This window comes from Mangifera indica, chromosome 7 (assembly GCF_011075055.1).
Source record: "Mangifera indica cultivar Alphonso chromosome 7, CATAS_Mindica_2.1, whole genome shotgun sequence".
Taxonomy (NCBI): domain Eukaryota; kingdom Viridiplantae; phylum Streptophyta; class Magnoliopsida; order Sapindales; family Anacardiaceae; genus Mangifera; species Mangifera indica.
The window spans coordinates 6,346,110-6,371,067 of NC_058143.1; the positions used below are offsets into that span (position 1 = coordinate 6,346,110).

At 31.5% G+C, this 24,958-nt stretch overlaps 1 pseudogene; it reads left to right on the forward strand.

Moving 5' to 3' along the window:
• Positions 1-2,740: 2,740 nt before the first annotated feature.
• On the forward strand, positions 2,741-4,887 carry LOC123221425 (annotated as a pseudogene).
• The last annotated feature ends 20,071 nt before the right edge of the window (positions 4,888-24,958 follow it).

Genomic DNA, 24,958 nt, shown 5'->3' on the forward strand with positions numbered 1-24,958 from the left:
TTGTTATTCACTTTCAAAATCCTTTCAAAATCCTTTCAGAATCCTTTTATGATATACTTTCAGAATCCTTGTATGCATAGAAAATTGTTTCTGTTAAAGAAACGCGTTTCCCTTTTATTTAAAATTACCGAAACGGCCCCGAAACGTTTAGTACCAGTTTCGGGTTGTTTCGGATTCATGGAAACGCACACTGTTGTGCGTTTCCGTGCTTCTTAGACATGAACTTTAGGAGAACCATACCTTAAAAGCTAGCTATTGAGATGGGAGAGCCCAATGTCATATAAATCTCACACTAGTTGTTCATACTTTCTAATGTGAGATTCAAGTCTCATACCTTGCACTTGGGATCCTAACATACCATCACGCTCCGCAGCCCCAGCGCCCACGCGGGCTGGCTGTGCGCTAGCTCCCTACTAGCCTCAGGTGAACACTACAATGCCGACGTTATCACCCGCGTTGCACAATTGCAACTAGGAGACATGGTGATGGCTCTGATACCAAATGATGTGAACCTTAGGAGAACCACATCTCAAAAGCTCTCCTAAGGTTCGTATCATTTGGTATTAGAGTCATCACCTTATCTTCCAGTTGCAATCATGCGGCGTGGGTGGTTACGCCAGCATTGCAGTGTTCGCCCGGGGCTAGCAAGGAGCTAGCTCACAGTCAGTCTGCGTGGGCGCCGGGGCTGTGGAGCGTGGTGGTATCAAATGCTAGCTTTTAAGGTATGGTTCTCCTAAGGTTCGTATCATCAAACCAAACATTTATTTTGTTGTTTTGTTAGGACAGGAATTATTTTGGTTTCTTACGACTATGAATAAAGGCTTCTAACACTGATATGCATGGCTGATGAATAAACATCACTTATAGCTTCTCCTGATAGATGAACCTGTGACCAGTATCAGCGACTAACCTGACCGTTTTGGCACTGCCAAACCAGAAAAGAGAAGTCATATCCTAGCATAACAAACTAATGCTCTTCTCTTTTTTCAAGTTGTGATTTTAACTGAGCTTCGTATTTACTTTCTGTGTACATATAATATACATCAAAAACACAACCTCATGAAATTGCTTCCTCTTAAATGAAGCAGGCAAGGAAAAACAAATCAATGTCAATTGTGCCAACTGCCAAATACACAAAACAAATAACCTTTTACCAGGGACTTGAAAGAGCATAAGGATAATGTAAAATAAAAAGCCTATCGCATGCAGAGTCAAAAAATACACGTAGAAAAACTATCGCATAGTATGCAAATAATAAAATGAAATACTAAAAAAACCAAGATATGATTAATAAAGATAGTATTAATAAACTGGACAGCAAAGAGGGAAAACCACAAACATATCATGGAAGCATATGCATTATGTTAAGACCCCAATGAGGCCAATTTATCATAGAACTAATAAGAATAGGAGAGAGTCATAATTTAAAGTCTCAATCAGGGAAGAATCCCTGATTTCCAAACCTAATTTGCAATAAAAGGGAAGTTCATGATTCCCGACCTTCTTAAATTATTCTCAGTGTCAATAAAAGGGGAGGATGGGTGTCAGCTAGACTCATCCAATTTCGGAGTGTTGTTGGGAGGTGATCTGGCTCCGCAGAACTGCAAGAAGAGTGTATTTTCTATTTTTCTAATTTCCTGTGTAATAGGAACCTTACAAGTTCCCCATTCTTATTATAATAAAAATGTTAATCTTTGCAGTGATTCAGTTAATTGTGTTTGAGACAAAACATAAAAAATAAACTCTTAATAAGGAATAATGAGTATATGGAACTGAAAAATGTTTTTTTTTTCCATTAAATGCATCTTCCTTAACTACAAAAGGATTACTAATTATATGGCATGATCTTCCTATTATCAAGCCATAAACGAAAGGTATGATCATCCTATTGTCAAGCCGTAAACAAAAGGCATGAACTTCCTATTATCAAACCATAAACAAAAAGCATGATATTCCTATTATCAAGCTATAAACAATACTACTAACTTCCTCAAAATTTGGTTAGACATGGAATATTCAGTTTGACCACTTCCTATGCATGTCTTATTCTTCATCACACATCAGCAGCCCATGTCTGCATAATGCAGCTGATGAGGCATTCTTGCAACAGTGTTATAGATTCCTATCACATTGTTAAACAAAAATTAAAACTTTAAAGCCTGATTAATTATGAAATTCAAATGACTAGAAGAAAAATCATTTTGATATATAAATGAACCGAAAATTTTGGATAAAACAAATAGAGAAAGAACAATAAAGAAATAAGAATACGTACTCCACTATGTAAGCCATAAAATTAACATATTAAAAAAAAAGAAAATGAAAATCTGGATACCACTTTTTATTTCAGATATACTGGCATCTTTTGGCTCCCCTAGGACAGAATAGTAATCCTCCATGTCAGATAATATTAGTCATTAACCATATAACAAAACTCTTAAACAGCATGTCAATGGCATCACAAAGTATGCCAAATTTTCTTTAAAATTCCACAGAAAGTATAAACTACCGCATAAATGATCTAAGGTATCCTCAGGGTTCATATAGAAGAGCAGGTATCTATCCTGGATGGCAAGGGCAGAGAGGAGTAAACATCTTTGATGACCCCAGGAGGCATTCATTTCTTGAAGAAATGAAATCCAGCAATGTGCAAAATTTTTGAGCTCTTGGACATAGCAGGGCGTATAGTAGAATTTAGGCAGTGTTCTTAACTGAGTTTGTTTTCCCAAAACCTTACGTCATGTATTTGTTGTACTATCTCCAATATGAAAATAAATTTGCATGCACATCTCGTTTCAGTGTGGATCAACACGGGAGTCGATTTATTCAGCAGAAGCTAGAACATTGCAGTCTTGAAGACAAGTTGTCTGTTTTCAAAGAAGTTCTTCCTCTTGCTTCAAAATTAATGACAGATGCTTTTGGAAATGATGTTATTCAAAAGGTATGCTTTTCTACAATATGTGGTCCTAAATGCATAGTTCATGCTATTGATTGTTGTTTGTTTAAATTTGATTTCTTACAGTTTTTTGAACATGGAAGTCCTAAGCAGGGGAAGGAGCTTGCAGATAAACTTGATGGCCAGATTTTGCCTTTAAGCTTGCAGATGTATGGTTGCCGAGTGATACAAAAGGTAGGCTGAATTTTCTGATATATCTCCCTCAAAAGTTTAGTGGTACATTAGCTTCTTCTAGAGCATTTTTTTGAGCTGTCAAGTGGGAGAGAACGTTGAACTGTGCATGATAGTCCGCCGATTGGTGCTTGCTTTAAAAGTTTTTAGCCTTCTTTTGTTGGCCTGCAGACCTTAAATGATTAAAGGGCATTTAAGTTAGTTTATTCATTTAGAGGTGATTCACCGGAATGTGAGACAATCAACAAATACAACCTCACCCCTTTTGGAAGTAGACTAGGCAATCAGAGAAAGCCAAGTAAATTCCAAAGTGAAGTCTTTCAGTGTGAAGTAAGATACCAAATTAAATAAGAAATTTGGCAGGGATTATTGTGGGGGAGGGAGAAGGGGGGTTTGTTTTTCAAAATGAATGCATCATTTTTTTGCTTGAATGAGTTCCAAGTATCCTTCAGTTTGAAATGTTAATAGCATTTGCTTTGAATCTTGATTGTTTTTCCTAGGCCTTTGAAGTCATTGAGCTAGATCAGAAAGCACAATTAGTCCTCGAGCTTGATGGGCATGTCATGAGATGTGTACGTGATCAGAGTGGGAATCATGTGATACAGAAGTGAATACAATGTGTACCTACAGAAAAAATTGGGTTTAGTATTTCTGCTCTTCGAGGTCAAGTTGCCACGCTTTCTACGCATCCATATGGTTGTCGTGTTATTCAGGTAATGTAACTCAACTTGGTTGTGCAGACTTGAGTTCCCAGTTCATTTGTTGTGCCTATTGAAACTATTATTTATATATGTATTTTTCTTTTCAATAGAGAGTTTTGGAGCCTTCCAGCCGCCACTCAAGATGATTCATGACCAGCTAGAACAACCGACATTTCAGAAAATTAAAGAAAGATTAAAGTCGGCTGCACAACCGACATACAGTATAAATATGACTTAAGTGATTCCCATGTGATTGTGCAGAAAATTAAAGCAGTGACTGTGTGCAGCCAAAATAAGAAGCAGTGACTGTGTGCAGAGAGTTAGAGTTAGAGTCTGTGAGTGCAGCAAAAACAGAAATGTGTGTGCTGTGTGTACAGACAAATAAAGAGTGGGTTGTGTGAGTTTAGTGAGTACTGTGAGTATTGTCAAGTGGTGTGAGTAATTTGTGGGGTGTGATTTTGTACAACTTTGTAATTGTTTTAGTTAATAAAATTATTGTTTAATAAGCACCACTTGCTCAACATTTTGCAATTTCAATGGGTGAATTAGATGCATTTAAATTTTTTTTTTCTCTCTTGAGAGTGCTTTGCTAGGTTTCTATTTATGGTTTCAGCTGGTCCAGGTCATTAATTGTTTGTCTGGGGTTTCTTACTGCCTAAAATTCCCCAAGTTTCTTTGCTCTATCTGTAAAGCATTTCTATTCTCTCGGATGATGTTATTCTTGACTCTTAACTTGAATTGTTTTAACTACTTCCTGCATGTTCTGGAGAGGAGAAAATCCAATGAAAAAGCCAAATTATCAACAAGTTGGCTGGAAAAATATTACAGTTGAGGCAACATAAATATGCCTCAAATGTTGTTGAGAAGTGTTTGGAGTTTGGTGATGTTGCTGAACGGGAGCTTTTGATTGAGGAGATTACTGGGCAATCTGAAGAAAATGACAATTTATTGGTGAGGCAAATTAAAATCTTAATTTACAAATTCTACTATGATCATATCTCCTTCCGAAGCCTTTTTTGAGGCCATTCTTTTTCTCTTTGTTGACTCTTGAAGCCTTGAATATCCATGTATCAGATAATAATAAAGGACCAATTTGCTAACTATGTGATACAGAAAATTCTTGAAATATGTAATGATACGTGGTATTTGCATTTGGATAATCATCTTGAAGAAACCTCGGGAAGGAATTACAAAGCAATTAGCTCATTCTTTCTAAATTCAGGGTTGTTTTTTCTTTTCAAATTCTACTTCTATAGATGAAACTTTTCCATTTTTCTTTCTGTTATCACCATTTCAACCTATCATTCACGATAGCTGTTAATGTATCCTATCCTTGGTGAACTATCATCTACACATAACTGATTTTATGACATCATCATGCATTTGATTATTAGCATGTATATACAACATCCATCATAGACACTGCATGTTTTATCCATGCTAATTGACATATTTGTATTCAGTGAGAGTATTTTGTTTGTTCTTGAATCTATCAGAGAATTTTTGATCAAAATGCTGGTCATTATAATTACATAATTCATCAAAAACCACTGTTATAATGGCCGGGATCGTCATAGATATTCTTTGAATCATGAAAAAACTTCCCATAAATGTCTTCTAAAGAGATGTGTATTTAAGTTAAGATAGTTGAATTAGCAAAGCATCATGTTGAAAATGACATTTCTCCTTTAAGGCAGTTTTTTTTCCGGAGTCATTGCTTCCATTTGATGCAATAAGTAAGATTATTAAAAAAAATTTCTTGTGCTACTGTAAACTTTTATCTAAAAAGGTTAAAAAGTACCTAATGTGTTTGGTTTTGCAGATGCACACATATGATGTTTCGTTATTGATGTCTTTTTTTAATTCAATTGAAATAATGTAAAATAATGTTGATGTTGATCTGTGATGTGCAAAATGTCAAGCCTCAGAATGTTGAGATGGGTAGAAAGAGATAAAAATTAAGAAATCTCTGATTTGTAGAAAGCCAAACCTCAGAATGTTGAGATTGGTGGAACAGGATAGCAATATAGAAATTCTGGAGGCCTCAGAAAACTGTTTGGAAAATATACCACTTTGGTATGTGATTCTAATACTTCCAGTCTGAAAAACTAATCAGTAAATATTTGTAATAGATAGAACATGCAATGCTCAAATTGTGTATAGAAGTAATTAATTAATGGTGATGGCTCATATAATTAATAGTACTGCTTTTAGTAGCTTTTTATATTTTCATATTTGAACCAAGGGGCTTTCCCATCTAGTGATAACCGGAGTATTTACAGGTTAATTTGTAGTTAATTCTGTAGTATCTCATCAAAATGTTATTGTATCTCTGCCAATCTAAAAACTAACATGTATACTTACACTCAGTTAATCTTTAACCAATGTGGAATAATGAACAAAGAGAGACCTACAACATATAAACTTAAATCAATTAAAGGGAAGCCATCTTTTAACTTAAAATTTTGACTTAACTATGGATTCAGCCACTGGTAGCTTCCTAGACATGAAAACTCAAATGATATCAACTTATTATGACATATATAGGGATCAAAATCAATGTCAAACATGTTTGGAAAACCAATGAAAATATAAAAAAATACATATATTAATGAACTTAAACCAAATTATACTCCAATACGAGTCGATCCAAAAGATCACTATCAACATTATTATAGTTGTGACGTACGATCCAACAAAACTCCAGTCGAATGTTGCCATGTCAACAACAGATTTATCATCATCTTCATCTTTCATAGCTGCTAAAAGTGGCAGTATTGCCACATTAGTGCAACTCTTCTTTATTAATTAACCATAGAGATAAGGATTATCTTCAAAGTCGCCATCATTAAAACTTCCAAATTGAGCTTGATTAGAAATTGATTCTGACAAGTTGTTGTGTGCCACGTGGAAGACCTCCAAATTATACAGTTGAGTCAATTGTTGAGGAATTTGGCTACTTAAATTATTGTGGGAAAGGTCTAGGCCCTTTATCTCTTTCAGGTGGGCAAAGTTCCTAGTATAGATCCTGATAACAAATAATAAGACATATTCAATGCTAAGATTCCTTAGAGCTCCCCAATTGTTGATGGGATTTCATCGTTTAATTCATTGTTTGACAAATCTAATTCAACAACATTGTAAAAAGTATATACCTTGTATGACTCTAATCTATTTTTCATAGTAAATTCCACTTCAAAAAATATTTGTGTTCATAAAAATTTTCCTCCATAAAAAATAATGAAACTATTAAATCATAGGAGAAATCTAGTTCATCAGTAAGAATACCCCGAGAATACACCGAAACGAAAGGCTTACAATCAAGGTTTTCAAAATCAGACCGGGATAAAAACTGTTTTAAGTACTAGTTTCGATCGGATCGATTGGACCGTTTGGACTGGTCGGTTGGACTGAAATTACAGTTTTATGTAAAAATCTAAAAAATTTATATCTAATTAGTAATTACATATGCTTTACACAGTAAATTTTATATTGTACATACTTTTCAGTTTTCACAATTAACAAAATATATGCATTATTAAACATAAATCTAAAAAGTAATAACAACTAACTTTGCATCAAAACAAAACATATGCATAAAACAAATCCAATTCTATAAACACATGCATTATTAATTATTAAACACGCAAACAAATCAGAAATCTAATATATGCATTAAATAAAATATAAAATCAACCAACCAACATAACCATTATTAAACAAATAATATTCAATTCAACATTTAACAAAACATATTAAAAATATAATTTGCTTAACATAAAGTTTAATAAATGAATAATTAGTCATTCTTTATTATCACTAATGATAAAAGATTATGCCATTGCTTCTATTGTACCCTATATCAATTGTTCATCTTCTACACCATCTTCTTCAATAGTATTATCTACAAAATTTATAATTGAACATTTTACTTTCTTTCAGCCTCAAAAATCAATCATTTATATAAGTGTGTAAATATTTGTGTAAGTACCAAAAAAATGTTTTTACCTGGGAAATTATGTAACAAATCATAACTTGTTGAATCATTATTGATGGGAATAAATCCCTCTCTATAAAGCATTTGATCTAATTTATCTGCATTAAGTTCACCAAACTTCTCTTCCTCGTCTATTATCCAGAAGTCTGTTTTATCGATACTTTCATAATCAATTGGATCAAAATTTGATTTCTTATAATATAACCTAAATAGCCAAAACGATAAAAAGTAAATAATTAAAAGATTAAAGAGCACTATATCAATAGCCATTAAGTAGGGTACATGTAAAGTTGTAAATAATCATTAAACATGATAAAATAGTTTAAATAAAAATATTTATAAATGTAATTATGCATAATTGATAATTGTGTTACCTATTTTGCAATCGTAAGTTATAATAAATAAAAACAAGATCATTTACACGTTGATGCTCTAATCTATTTCTTTTCTTAGTATGTATGTGTTCAAAAACACTCCAATTACATTGACAGCTTGAAGATGTTGAAGTTTGACTAATAATTTTAATTGCAAACTTCTGTAAATTGGGAATATTGTACCCATATGTTCTCTATCATTCATCTAATACAAAATAACATATAAATAATTATGTAATAGAATTTTATAAATTGCAAAAAGAATCGAGACATAAGAAATATATAAATTAAATTCATACCAGGCCGTGTGGTTTTGCATGTTTCAATAGCAAGCTAACTTAAGAAACTCCTTTCACAATCATGAAACATTCTACTTTCTTCTACTAACTTTGTCTTACTAACATTAAACATACATGTTTTACTCTCAACAACATCCAGAAAACCTTGTAATACCTCTGGTTTTGTGCAGAAAGATTCACAATCATATTGAAATGCAAGATTCAAGTAATATGCAGTTGCATGAATACCTCGACGTAATGTCCTATCTCACCTCAACTTGATTATTTGAGTATAAGGCTTGTAAAATTCTTTTTATTCTTAAACAACTTATTTATCCCCAACCTAGCTCTATACATTCCATCATAGACATATCCCAATGAAGGTCTTTCATCTGAGTCTACAATACGAAGCAAACGTATCAATAGTCCTACAACTTTTACAATTATACCCACTTCATCCCAAAAATCATTATTCAAAATTATGATCACAACTTTTTTGCCTTGATTACTCTTTGCATATCTAGAATCAATAAAAAACCTCTCAGTGACCATCGTTTCTAAGTCATGCTTATGCTAAAAAAGACTTTGCAATGCGATGAAAGTCATAGTAAATCGGGTTGCACCAGGCCATATAATTTCTCTCCATCCTTCTCTCTTCCTCAACCAAGCTATCAATAATGTATGATTGTTAATGAACTTTGTCACAAGAGATGCACATTTGGAAATTCTAATAATGTGATCCATTTCACCAATATCTTTCAAAATCAAATTGATACAATGTGCTACACAAGGTGATCAAGTAATACTTTTATATTTTTCAGACAATAATCCTCCAGCTACTTTATAATTAGCTTCATTATTAATCACAAAATGGACAATGCTCTTAGGCCCAACCCATAATACTATTTCCTCAAACAACCCAAATAATGTGTCCGCCCCTTTTACAACACTAGATGCATCCACTGATTTGATAAAACAAATCCCTTTTGAATAATATACTAAAAATTTATCAGTGACCTACTAGAAATGTCTGTCCAACCATCAGCCATAAGTATACAATCAACTTTTTCCCAATTTTTTCTATAACTATCAATAAGTAATTGCACTTCCTCCTTTGAATCGTTCAACAAATTCACTCGTACTCCATAATATGTCGACTGCTTATATCCAGGCCTAATTGTAGTAATGGCATCTAACATAGGTTGGAAATAAATAGAATTTAATGCATTAAAAGGGATACAAGCATCATATAAGAACCTCACAACAGTCATGTCAACTCTCCATTTGGCTTCTTTTCCAGCCAAAACACTCTTTATTGAAGGTTGAGCCCCATTAGTAGTCCTTGGAGTAAAAAAATCACCAACCCCAATCGGTCTTTTTCTTTTTGAATCATTTGCAAGTCTAATTTTTTTTCTGGAAGACCTAATACCAGTATTGCCTTTAGTCATGTTCATAGGAGAAGACAATCCTTCAAATTCTTCAACTACAATATCACCCTCAAATGGAGGTATAGTAGCACCAAAAGGAGTTGCATGCCTACGAAATTCTTGTTTTTCTTTATTTTTTGCTGCAATCTCATCTAATGCATTCACCATTTGATATCTAACATCATGAGGAACTTTAGTGCATGGACCAATATCCCTTTTTTTTTGGGCCAAATGTTGCTTCATTCTATATATGCCACCTCTTCTAATTGTTTTACCACAGTATAAACACTTCAACATCTTCCTTTCATTCTCATCTACACTCTCAGAAACATGTGTCTAAGTAATATCACCTTTCACTCGATATGGTGTTGAAGAAACCCCAGATCCAGATGAGGACATACTTCCATTTTATTTATCTATTGCATATAAGAATAACAATAAAATCAGAATTGCAATTTATATATATATATATATATATATATATATATATATATATATATATATATTCATTAAATATATACTGAGCATTAAAAATAAAAACTTTTATAATTAGGTTTTTAAAGTATAACTTCTAATTTTAAAATTTAATATCATCAATATTTGTTATGTGAAAGTCAAAAACTCAAAAACTTATAATCAATTTTATTATTTAATTCAACTATGGAATTTCATCATACATAACTCCATACATTCGTAATCTAAATTTCAATATTCGTTATAAATTGTCATATATTAGGTTATTATATGTAAATAGGGTATCACAGAAGACTTATATTCAACTTTTAAATTCTTAGAAACTAACCACATTATGAATAAAATATATTCAATCTAGACATTCAATACAGATACATAATAAAATTATAAATTCATAACATAAAATTACAAATTAATAATACATCAATTAATAGTTACTAATTTATATATTTTCTAATTGAGAATTGACATTTGTTTATATAAATTGACCTATTATTTATATATTTTCTAATTTGTTTGAAGTTTCAATCTTTATTGCTTCACTATACAAAAATCAAGTAATAATATATTGTTTCAAAACTTCAAATCCAAGCAAAAGAAAGCATTGGATCCAAACAGTTTACAAAGCCTTGGATACACACTAGCTTCCCGTTGTTACCTAAGAAGTCGTCTGTCATAACAGCAATGGAACCTCGTCGTCGTCAGCTGTCATCTAAGCTTGAAAAGTCGTCGTGAAAGGTTACAAATATAGTTGTGAAACTACTGTCTTGTGAGCCTGCAAACGAACACCCCTCGACGGTTGCATCGTCGTCGGCTGGCGTCTTTAAACCTTCGTCAACAAGAGATGAATCAATGACAATTTCAACTTGTGAAGTAGGAGAAATTCGTCGGTTGTAGCAACTAAAGATTTGCGTTTGCGTACACTGCAAAGAACAAGAAAAAAATAAAACTGTTATTTTATATGCAGCTTTGAATCGGGAACCACCTTGACCAGGTTGGACCGTGGTTCAGATGCGAATCGATGGTTCGATCGTGGTCCAATCTAGTTTTAACCTTACAACAGTTATGTGTTTAACAACACCTGGCTACAGTACCGGTTCACAGTCCAATTGATTCGACCATCCAGTTCGGTCCGATTTTAAAATCCTTGCTTACAATCAATATCTCCAACCATACTCCAACATGTCAAATTAGTAAAACATGAAGGTATTGACCCATTGAGTTTGTTATGTGAAAGATCTAAAAGACCTATGTTTCTTAGTTGACACAATTGGTTAGGAATATTGTCTTATAGCTCATTGTTTGATAAGAGAAGAAAATGAACAGTTGAATGATCATTAAACCAATAGAGATCAATATTTTCAAAAAAACTTGTTGTCTCTCAAATTAGTTGTAATCAAATTAGAGTTTTCAAACAATGAATTTGGGATTGATCCATTAAGAGCATTCTTTTGCATGTAAAGATATTTCACCGACAGATTAAAGTCTTGTGTTATGGATCCCGACAACCTATTTTCAGAGACATCTAGCATTAAAAGTCCTTTAAGATTGCTTAGCTCAATGGGAAGAGTATTTTCTAAAAGATTGTTTGACATTAAAAGATAATCAAGACTTGAAATTTTGCCAATCCATTGTGGAATTTGACCAGATGTCTTATTGTTGTTGATATCTAAGAAAAACAAAGAAGTTAGGTTCAAAAGCCCATTTCCAGTCTTTCCACTAAAGTTGTTGTTATCCAAGTATAACCACTGCAATTATGTTAGCTTCATATGCCTAGGAAAAGTATGCCCCTGAAATTTGTTATCTGACAGTCTTAGTTTCTTAATGAGAAGCAACCATTAACAAAATTATCAGGTAACTCTCTTGAAAAATTATCACTAGACAAGTTCAAAGTACTAAGTCTTTTCATTTCACCTATTGAAGAAGGAATTTTACCTTGTAATAAATTCTTTGACATGTCTATATACTACAAGTAGGCAAAATTATATGTATATTCTCGGGTAGTTGACCTGTGAAATTGTTTCTAGCAATATTTAGAAGATGTAGATTGCATTTAGACTTAGGCACTTGAAGGATTCCTAAGAATGAGTTTTTCCTTAAACTTAGGTCTTGTAATTTGGTGTTATTTTCTAACAACCAAATGAGGAAATTTCCAACCAATTTGTTATTAGAAAAGTCAATAAATCTTAAATTGTAATGGTATGAAAGAAAAACAGGTATAACATTTAAGCTATAATTCTATAATATGATGACCTTCAATTGATATGTTGGAAGTTGATTTTCACTTGCAGGTTGAATCAGATCATAAGTCGAGAAACCTTCTAAACTGTTATGAGAAAGTAACAAATATTCAAGGGATGTGAGATCATTAGCAACAAATGACACGTACTTCCCACTTAACTGATTAATTGAAAGATCAAGAACTTTAAGGCCAGTCAAGTTATGTAGGCATTTCAAGTGGTGGCCATTGAAACTATTGAAACTGAGATCCAATATAACCAAGTTCTTCAATTCACATGTTTCTAAAAGTAGGATCAAATAGAGAAAATAACAAGGTTTAACACTCATACACATATAGGTAAAATTTATTATGAAGGCAATTTTGGAATTGTATGGAAAAAATAAATGAACAAAATGTTGATAACAAGAAAAGAAGAGATGACTATATTGCAAATGTACTCTTTTGAGCTAACTACATATATAAATTCTTTAATAGAAATGAATATGTTAATTTCTAGAGCATGTATACAAGACAAAAATAAACTTCTTTTTCAATAACGTAGACAACAATATACTTTGTCCTATATCCATGTCTATTATTATTATTATCTAGTAATGTTACATTACGACTCAGATCCAACACTTCAAGTTTCTCAATTTTTTTAAATCTTATACCAAGAGAAATAATTAGATTTTAAAATACAAAAATCACTCTCCAATAACCCTATGTAATTTAATTGATTTATTTGAGTCAATTAGCAAATACAATGAAATATACATAGTTTAAGGCACATTACATGATTGTCACTTTATGAGTTTGATTACTTAAAACATTTCTTATTGTTATTTATGCAAACAGTACTTGGATAAAGGTTCAATAACATAAGGGTTATTATTCATTTTAACAATAAAAAGAAATTTTTAGATTTTTTTAAGTCTTTAGCATAGACGATTGGATTAACACTTAAATCCTATCTATTCAAATTTACTAAACTAACACCACTGAAAAAGAGAAATCAAATATAAAAATCAAATAGGTTATTATAGAAAAAGTTAGATAATTATACATTGTGAAAGATTAATTGAATTCAACAAATATGACTATTTATAAAGTTATTATTAAAAGTTTTAATATTGGTATTTAAATATTAAATATTTAAATTAAAAACTTTAATATTATCTAATGGAGTAAGAAAACTGCTCATTCCATTATCACTCATATATAACTTTTTCGAACATTTTAAATTTTGTAAAACTGCATCAAGAGAGAGCTAGATTACTAAATAAGAAATTAAAATATTACCTTATATCCTACTTTTTCTCTTATTTATTTATTTTATTACTGTTTAATATAAGGCTGGATTTGATCCGAGCCTGTTCGAGCTTGAGCTTAAGCTTGACTCAAACGAGCTCGAAACGAGTCAGTCCTAAGCAAGTTCGAGCTCGAACCGATGTTTTTGAGCTGGAGCTTAATTGTCAAAGTTTATAAATTAAAATTTTTGATACAAAACAACGTCGTTTTGACTAATATATATTAAAACGATATCGTTTTAATAACGAATACTCGAATTCGAAATGAGCCGAGCCGAACTCAAGCCGACTTTGAGCTCAAGCATAACGAGCTCGACGATATTTGAATTCATATATGCATAAAACACAAAATTTTACAAATTTTTACATTCTATATACCTAAACTTGTTACAGAAGTGTTGATATGATTTAAACTTAAATCCAATATTTTTAAATTTGTCAAATTTACTACACCTGCACCATAAGATTTAAATAAGATATATATGAAGGAACAATCATGCCATCAAACTCGAAATTTTAATTACTTGGAAGAGAATTTAGAGAAACCAATCCAACTAAAATATTACATGTTTATACTGTTTTAAAAAATATATCTAAAAAGGATTATAATAATATCTTTAAGGAGAACCTCTACTATGACCAATTTAATTTAAATTTTCAACTTTAATTATTTAAAATAAAATTTGCTATGTCAAATTGTTTGATTTTTACTTAAATCCAACACTTTCAAGTTTTTCAAAATTGATAACCTATGCCCAAAAAAAAAAAAGAAAAAACAAATAGAATTTTAAAATCATATATAGGAATTTATAATTTGAAAGAGCAAAATAAAATCATTTGCTAATATTTTTTCTTAAGAATTACTTGACAATCAAAAGGTTAAATTATAATAGAAAGATCCAAAATTGGTAGTTAAGTATAGTATATTTTAAATTGAGGGTTTCAAAATACTAAATCAGTGTCGTAAAATTATTATGATAAGTAAATACAAGAATTGGCAGGATAATTTTAGTTTAATATTTTGATATAAAACTTTGAAGCTTATAACATTCCATTGTTACCTAAATCGACATGGTCATCACTCATTTTATTAGATCTCATATACAAGTCATTTCATTGGATGCCATATACAACTCTTTCAAGTTTGTCAAAATTTTTAAATATAAGATGAGAATTTGATGACAAAAGAAGAGAAAAAAATATTACAATCTTGCTCTTTTTGAGCTAACTACATATATAAATTTTGTCCTACACATATAGTAATGTTACATAATGGGTTATATCCAACACTTCCAAGTTTCTATCATATTCTTTTAGTCTTACACCAAAAGAAAGAATTATATTTTATAATACAAAAATCACTCTCCGATAACCTTATATGGTTTAATTAATTTATATGAGCATAGCAGATACAATGAAATATAGCTAGCTTAAAAATTAATACTATTTACTCTTAAATTATCTAAACACTTTCTTCAACACATATTGATTTGATAGACATGTTAAGTGATTGTCTGCTTTATTTATTTTATAAGTTTATTTACTTGAAACATTTCTTATTGTTATTTAGAATAAATGTTCAATTACAGAAAATTTTGAAAATTTTCATACCTTTAGCATTGATGATTTGATTCATACTTAAATCCAATATTTTCAAATTTGTCAAATTACTAACCTTGCACCAATAAAAAAGAGATAAAATATGAAAATTGGATAGATAATTAAAAAAAATTAAATAATTATGCATTCTTAAAGATTAATTGAATCTAACAGATAAAACTACATGTCAAGATATTTTTAAAGGTTTCAACATTGGCATTTGAGTATTACATATTTAAATTGAAGATTTTAGTGCTACTTAAAAATAATACAATGTGATTTTAAATTTTGGCAAATGGCAACAAGGCAAAAGGCAAAAATGCTACTTAACAAAGCAAGAGAACCACCTAATCCATTATCCCTCTATTGGAAATCAGATCATATCACATCCCTGGAAATCCTATCACATCCATGGGAATCCTACATTATCCCTGGAAATCATATCTACATTATCCTTGGAAATCATATCCCAGATTTTTAAACATCACACATTGATTAGCAGATTTTTTTTCCATTCAAAGCATAGCCTTATTTGTACAATTTAATATTTCGTTACCAAAGATAGATTAGAGTTTACACTATATAAGTCATTGTATGTAAAGATTGTAAACACAAGTAATAGAAAACAATAATTCTTTCTTTACTTTTCTTGAGCTTCTCTGGTTCGCCGTATTGAACCAACTCTACTCTCTCAGATTTTGGCATGGTATCAGAGCAAGGTTCCGAATTGCTCTTTCTTTAATCTTCTGTTTAGTTCCAATACAAGGCAGCCTCACTTGCATCCTATTAACCTGCACAAAGAAGAACCGGATTAGATGGAGCTAATTAAAGCAACATCCATCAATCCTATATCACCTCAATCCACTATTGAAACATCACAAATGCCAGCGTTTCGCCTAATTCCTACAAACAAAAATAAATCGGAGCCTGGAGATGTTCTTTATGCTTCACCATCAGATGGACCAGAACTCGTTTTGATAAAACAAACATTGACTGGAGTCGAGAATTATGCACAGTAGGCTAGAGATTTCAGAAGAGTGCTTATTGCAAAGAACAAGATTGGATTCGTCGATGGCACTATACCCATGTCATCTAAACCTGACCTTGCCCGATTTTGGGTACGATGTAATACCCTTGTCCGAGCCTAGATTAGCAACTGTTTGACTGAAGAAATTGCAGCTAGTCTACCACCTACAGAAGACGCTAGCAAGCTATGGGGATTCATCAGAGACATGTATGGAGCTTTAGATCTTGCGAAGATCTATAGCATTCGACAAACCCTTACAGAGATTCGACAAGAAAATCAGAGTGTCACAAACTACTTCAATAGACTTTCCGCTACCTAGAACGAGTTGGATGCCTTCGAAGAGTCGATCGTTGCACCACCAGAGGTTCTTAGATAGATTTAATGCACAAAGGAATGGGAGAGGCTGACACGTTTTCTAATGGGGCTGAATAAAGGATTTGTCGCTTTCAAAACTCATATACTTACCTTTGCAGATGCACTATCACTACGACGAGCATATCATCTTGCCATTCAAGATGAAAGTCAGAGGAGCACCGGCCATGATGAAGAGAAAGAAGCAGCAGCTCTCAATGTTTATCAAAGGAAACAAGCCGCTGGAGAAGAAAATGAATTAGGGCCACCTCAAGCTTTTAATTTATATGGCAAGATGAATGGATAGGATGGAGTCAAGAGATCCAACGGCTCATATTCGCCCACAGCACAAAATCAAATTGGCACCCAAACTTTTAACAATTTTCATCAAGTCCCAAACAATTTTAATAATTATAATTAGCCACCCAAACAAAAGGGAAAATTATATTGTGACTATTACAAGCGACGTAATCACACCAGAGACACTTACTAGAAGTTGCATGGTCATCCTGGATCCAGTAAAACAAAGGCAGAAGGGCCCACTGTAAATCAAGCTGCTTCAACCAGTTTAGGAGCTACAACCGAACTCTCATCTGAACAATATGATTAACTGATCCAACTTCTAAATCAGATACCAAAGGGCAATGACATCTCTACTTCCTACGTAGGTACGATTTTGTGCTTTAATACTTTTATTTCTCTAGATGTTTAGATAATAGATTCAAAGGCTAGTGACCATATAATATGTTCCCCAAAATTCTGTACCAACATAAAATATTTGTCCCCTCCAACACCAGTTAAATTACCTAATGAGACCACAACTCAAGCCACACAAATAGGAGATGTCTGATTAGATAAACTCATACTAAAAAATGCCTTTTGTATACCCATATTCTGCTTTAACCTCATCTCAGTTTCCAAACTATGCGTAGACAAAAAATGCGTAGTAACCTTTTTACCTATTATATACACATTTCAGGACTATTCGACTAGCAATCTGATGGGCTTGGGTAAAAAACAATATGAGTTATACTACTGGACACCGAACCCCAAGACATTCCCTTTATTGAATAAAAATTGTATTACTTCTCCCTACTGTAATACAAATCAAATTAATAAAGTGTCATTAATTTCTCATCAAAGATTAGGGCATTCGAGTACTATCCCATATCCAAAGTGTCTCATTTGCCCCTTTGCTAAGCAAACTCTCATTACCTTTCCTATAAGCACTTCTTCAACCACAAAACCATTCCAATTGATACATTTAGACATTTGGGGACCTTATAGTACACCTAATTATGATGGATCCAAATACGTTCTTACCATAGTAGATGACTTCTCACGTGCCATATGGTTGTACCTCATGAACTCAAAAGCCCAAACACATACCTTTTTCTTGAAATTCGTATCCATGGTCCAAACTCAATTCCACACAAAAATCTGGCGAATCTGAATAGACAATGCAAAAGATTTTTTTAACCATACCACCATTACCTACTTTGACTCTTAAGGAATTCTACATGAAAGTTCCTGCCCTTACACACCACAATAGAATGGTATTGTGGAATGAAAACATAGACATCTATTGGAAGTAGCTCGTGCCCTCAAACACCAATCCAAAGTACCACCTAAATTCTAAGGAGATTATATGGTCACGACAGCCTATCTGATCAATAGAATGCCAACCAAGGTTCTGGGTGACAAAACACCTTATGAACTTCTCTTTGGCAAAAAACCAGACATCAGGAACTTAAGAGTATTTGGGTGTCTCTGCTACTCCACTAAACTTCAGCAAGCAGACAAATTTGACACTCAAGCAACTAGCTATGTATTCATGGGATATCCCCCACTACAAAAGGGATATCGCCTATATAATATGACTATAAATAAATTCTTCATCAGTAAAGATGTCACATTTCATGAAAATGTTTTTCCTTTTGCTAATGAGATTAAGGACACGACATCTACTAGTTCACCACCAATGACTCACACTGAATTCCTTGGATAAAAATACGATGTAATTTCATCGTCTTACAACACTGGTGGTATATCAATGGGTTTTGACTCTACTTAAGGTGCTGATCCACTTTCACCTATTTTAGATCCAACTTCATCGTCCATGGATGTTCTAGCTACTTCTGATCCTACACAAGTTCCCTTGAGATGTTCATCACGAACCAAAAAACCTCCCATTTGGAGCACTGACTATGTTTGTGTTACTTCATCTAAACCATATGTTATTTCTCAATATATCAATTATGATAGGTTATCTCCAAGGCATAGAGCCTGTATCAATCACATCTCTAAATATCGTGAACCTAACTCATATTCAGAAGTAGTTCAATTACCTCATTGGTGTTAGGCGATGGCAGAAGAACTAAAAGCTTTGTACTTCAACAAAACCTGGGATTTAGTACCACGACCATCTCATAGGAAACCCATAGGTTGCAAATGGGTCTTCAAAATAAAACATCGAGCGGATGGTTCCATTAAACGTTATAAAGCTTGATTGGTTGTAAAAGGATTTACTCAGTAGGAGGGCTTTGATTACCAGGAGACTTTTTGACCTGTCATTAAACATGTTACTGTTCACACACTCCTTGTTATTACAGCTTCTTATGACTGGTCTCTTTATCAGATGGATGTTCATAATGCTTTTCTTCATAGAGACTTAGATAAAGAAATATATATGGAAGTTCCATTAAGAGTTCACAGATAAGGGGAGAATCTTGTATGTCAACTATGAAAGTCCTTATATGGCTTGAAACAAGCATCTCGGCAATGGAACACCAAGATAACAGAGGCATTGATCAAGCTAGGTTTCAAACAGTCAAGACATGATTATGCCTTGTTCACAAGAAGACAAAGAAATTCATTCATATGCCTCGTGGTCTATATGGATGATATCCTTACAACTGGGAATGACGTTATCGCCATAGAGAAGTTGAAAGCTCACCTCCATAAATCATTCAGGATAAAAGATTTAGGATCTCCAAAATATTTTCTGGGAATTGAAATTGCCCAATCTATAAATGGAATTGTCCTCAGCCAAAGGAAGTACGCCTTAGAATTAATAGCAGATACTGGATTATTTGCTTGTAAACCAAGTATCATCCTAGTAAAACAAAACATCAAACTCACCAGTTAAGAATATGATCATAACAGCAAATCAGCAGAAGACCCACCATTACAGAATCATCTTGAATATCAACGGCTAGTAGGACGACTAATCTATTTCACAATGACCAGACTAGACATCAGTTATGCGGTTTAGATTCTTAGTCAATTTATGCATGCACCAAAGCAGTCTCACATGGATGCAGCTTTAAAGGTAATTAAATACTTGAAAAGATGTCCGGGTCTAGGGTTATTGTTTCCTCGAGAAAAGAACTTGAAAGTAACAGCTTATTGTGAATCAGACTAGGGTTCATGTCCCATGACAAGGAAATCACTCACAGTTTTTTGTGTCAAAATTAGGAATTCACTTATCTCATGGAAAACAAAGAAACAATCTATTGTCTCTCTCTTTTCAGCTGAAACAGAATACCGGGCAATGGCAAAAACTACTTGTGAAATAATATGGATTCGTGGTCTATTAGAAGATTTGGGCGTGACAATTTCATAATCGGTTAGACTTTATTGTGACAATAAGGCAGCAAAGGATATCTCTACTAATCTTGTCTTCCATGAAAGAACTAAGCATATAGAGATTGATTGTCACTTTGTGAGAGACAAGATACAGGAAGGTTTAATTAAACCTTACCATGTTCGAACCATAGAACAACTAGCTGATATATTCACCAAACCCTTGGGATCAAGACAACATTTTTACTTTTTACACAAGCTTGGAGTTTATGACATCTACAAACCACAAGCTTGAGAGGGAGTATTGGAAATCAGATCATATCACATCCTTGGAAATCCTATCACATCCCTGGGAATCCTACATTACCCCTGGAAATCATATCTATATTATCCTTGGAAATCATATCCCAGATTTTTAGACATCACACATTAATTAGCAGATTATTTTTCCATTCAAAGCACAGCCTTATTTGTACAATTTAATATTTCATTACCAAAGATAGATTAGAGTTTACACTATATAAGTCATTGTATGTAAAGATTGTAAACACAAGTAATAGAAAACAATAATTCTTTCTTTACTTTTCTTGAGCTTCTCTGGTTCGCCGTATTGAACCAACTCTGCTCTCTCAGATTGTGGCACCCTCATATATAACTTTTTCAAATTTTTTAAACTTTGTAAACCTACATCAAGTGAGAGCTAAATTACTAAATATATCATAAATTAAAATATTACTACATTTTCTTGTTTCTCTTATATTTATTTATTAAGATTGTGAAATAATCGTGAAAAATGATAATATTTTTATCTTTGTAAATTTGTACCATATTGAACCACCGACATAAAATCTTTGTCATGTGATTTTATTATCATGTAGTTAATATTTATAATTGAAAATCAAATATTGTTGGAAATCGAAATATATTTGATTTTTTTAATGTGATATTTATAATATAAAGCACAAAATTTTACAAATTTTTAAATAGTATATACCTAAACTTGTTAAAGAAGTGTTGATTTGATTTAAACTTAGATCCAATGTTTTCAAGTTTGTCATATTTGCTAAACCTGCAAAAAAAAAAAAATTGAATAAATAATATTAAAAAGAAAAGAGTTTGAAAATCACATAGAAAAAGAAGAAAAGTAATAAATTGTAAATTAGGAAATTCAACCCAATTCAAATATTATAAAGTTTCATGCACCCACACGCACTCTTCGCGCTCACATGCACCTGCATGCACTCTTCGCACTTATGTTTATTTTTTTCATTTTGATTTGTATATATCAACAATTACACCAAAAATTGATCTATTTTCGAATAAGTTTTTGAATGTTTAGTTTATAAGTTATCAAACATATCATCAATGTGATGATGTAGCTCTGGAAGAAAACGTTGCTGAGGAAAAACTATGCTAAATCTAAGGTACTTAGCAGAGAGGGTTATTATTAAAATAAAAATTAAATTTGCCTAAAAAAGTAAATTCATTCAAAGTTTGTCCAAAAAGGTTTAGACAGAAATTTTTGTGTTAATTTTAATTAATATTCGTACTTGAAAATTTTCAACTATATATAAATTACTTGAAATTTTAAATACTTGGAAGAGAATTCAGTAAAACTAACCCAATTCAAATATCATAAGTTCATTATACTGTTTAAAAATATATCTAAAAAATATGTTTAATAATATCTACAAGTAAAATCCTCTAATATCAAGATTAAATTTCTATATACCAATTTAATTTGAATTTTCAACATTAAAAATTTAAATTAAAAATTGCTTGATGGTAGATACCTAGATTTGATAGATGCCCATTTATTTGATTACTACTTAAATCCAATGCTTGCAAGTTTTTCAAATTTGCTAAACCTACACACAAAAGATAAATAGATTTTAAAATCAAATATAGGAATCCATAAATGAAAAATAATAGTAATTTGATATATTGGTTAAAACTTCACATATTTGAACACCAATTTTTAGTATGATTTTTTCTATAATTAGAAAAATATAGATATTAAAATATTACCAAGTTAAGTTTGATTTATTATAATTATATCTTTATTTATTGATTTTTTTAAGAATAAAATTAACCTCATCTTCAATTAATATAACACATAATTAACATAATTTTTTAAAATAATCATACCCAAGGATATTTAAGTAAAATAATATACTAATATTCTTTTACTACTTCTGAGCAAACATAATAATTATTTCTATCTATCATTTTTTACTAAATTTTATCAAATATAGTAATAATTTATATTTAATAATCTTCTAAGTAATTTATCTTTACAATTTTTTTTATTTTTAATAATAAAAATATTACCCAAATTTAACACATCTCAAATGATAATAATTGTCATTTGAATTTTTATTAGGTAAGACACTTAGTTTCCATTTTATAAATTTCTCTTTTTAACATAGCCCAATCATGCATACACACGTGTCCCCTTACAAGTATATTCCAAGCATCTTTATATTCCATGTTAATTGCTATATAAATGAAGTTTAAGTCTAATTTTTATTAGTAAATTCCTTTAGATATAGTTTACAAAATAACAAGTAGAAGCACCATTCATCATCATGTGTTACAAGGTTTGGATACAATTTTTCTGCCTCTCCTTAATTGCCGTTCTGTTTTTTCAAGCTCCAACACTTGCAAATGATCGTGAAAACTTTTTGGGTATTCGCTTTAAGTACCATGTCTACATCACCAATGGCATTAGCAACAATTCTACTCCTCTCATAGCTCATTGTCGATCCAACGATGACGATATTGGAGAACGCACTCTTTTGATGAATCAAGGTTTTGACTTTAAATTTGGCAACCATGTATGGAGGCTTACGCATTTCTGGTGTGAGATGAGAAGTGGGTCGCAACAGAAGACGATCGATGTCTTTAAAGCTGGAGTAGAAACTGTGACTTGCAAAGAAACTGGAAATTGTTTTTGGTTGGCGAAAGAGGACGGATTCTATTTCAGTAATGATAATAATGCATGGGAGAAAAAGTATCCTTGGTTTTGATTTGAATGTAGCCCTCCATCATATGTATAATAAAAATAAGAGTACCATTATATGTACTCACAAAATTGATATTAATGTATAATAAAATTAACGTATTATCATATGATATGATCATTTAATTTTTTAATTACGTCAATCATTAGCACCCGTTGCTCCTCATTCTTTCTATACATGCAATATTGTTGTAAAAATAATAAGTTTAGGCAAAAACCAATTTGCTTCATTGTTTTTTTTTTCAAAAGTTTCATGTCCCTCCAATATGAATATTATCATCAAATTTGTAGACTTAACAAATAACTATACACAAGTTGTGTAAATATCAAATAACATTATCATCAAGTTTAAACAAGATATAGTTTGAAACCAGTTTAAATCTAAAAGAGTGCTTGAAAATAATTTAATTATGAATTCAGTAGGACAAGCATAGTTAGGGTAGTAATAACTTTCACAAAAACGTTTAGAGTTGATATTGTTTAACGGATGCAAAGAGACAAACAATAATTTAATGCTATTTACAAAACAATTCTTAAAAAAATTTAAACTAAATTTTATTAATAATTGATAAATTGATTGACTATCAAAGACTTAAGCCCTTTATATAAGTTAGTGACTCTCCTAACTAAAATAAAAATCTTAATTCTATTAAAATAGCACAATAGTTTAACTAGAATCAGTAATATTAATTAATTCCAAATTTTAGGAAACTATAATTTTAGAAAATAATATTAATAGACTTCTAATTAAAATTCATCTTTCCTAAATAAATAATTCTAAAAAGCTTTTTATTTCCTAAATCAAAATATGACTTTTTTAAGACTTAATAATTTATCCAAAATAATAGAAAATTGACTTTAAATTAAAAACTTAGAAAAGTTTAATTAAATTAAACTTTCCATAATTAAGAAACATGCCACCTCATGCCACATAAGCAAGCAACATCACTTTATCATGTCATTGTTTGCTGCCACATCATCCAACCCATCCTCCCTCTTGTCGTTGGCTCGTTTCTTAATGTCCTCATTCTCTTTTTTTGCCCAGCCTCCCTCTTTTCTTAAATCTTCTATCAACCTCTTTTTCTTTTCATAATTTAGTCTTATTTTTTCTCTATGATTGGAATGTCCCGATCCCCCATTATTTACTTGTACTCTTTCTTGATACAAAAAGTATTATTTTATCAATAAAACTATGAGCACAAACAATAACATATTATTATATGATTGAATATTTTTTATTTTTAATTTAAAATTATCAAATCAAATAGAGACACATCATTATATTTGCATAGTTTTTGTGCACATAGCTCTACTCTTCTTTTATTAACCATTCTTTCAATGACAATACACTTTTAATTCTAATTTTAATTTGAATTCTTGTTTTGTAAGACATTTAATTGCCATTTTTAAGACTACTTTTTTTAACATATGTCAATCATGTACATCCTTGTTTCTCTTGGATGTA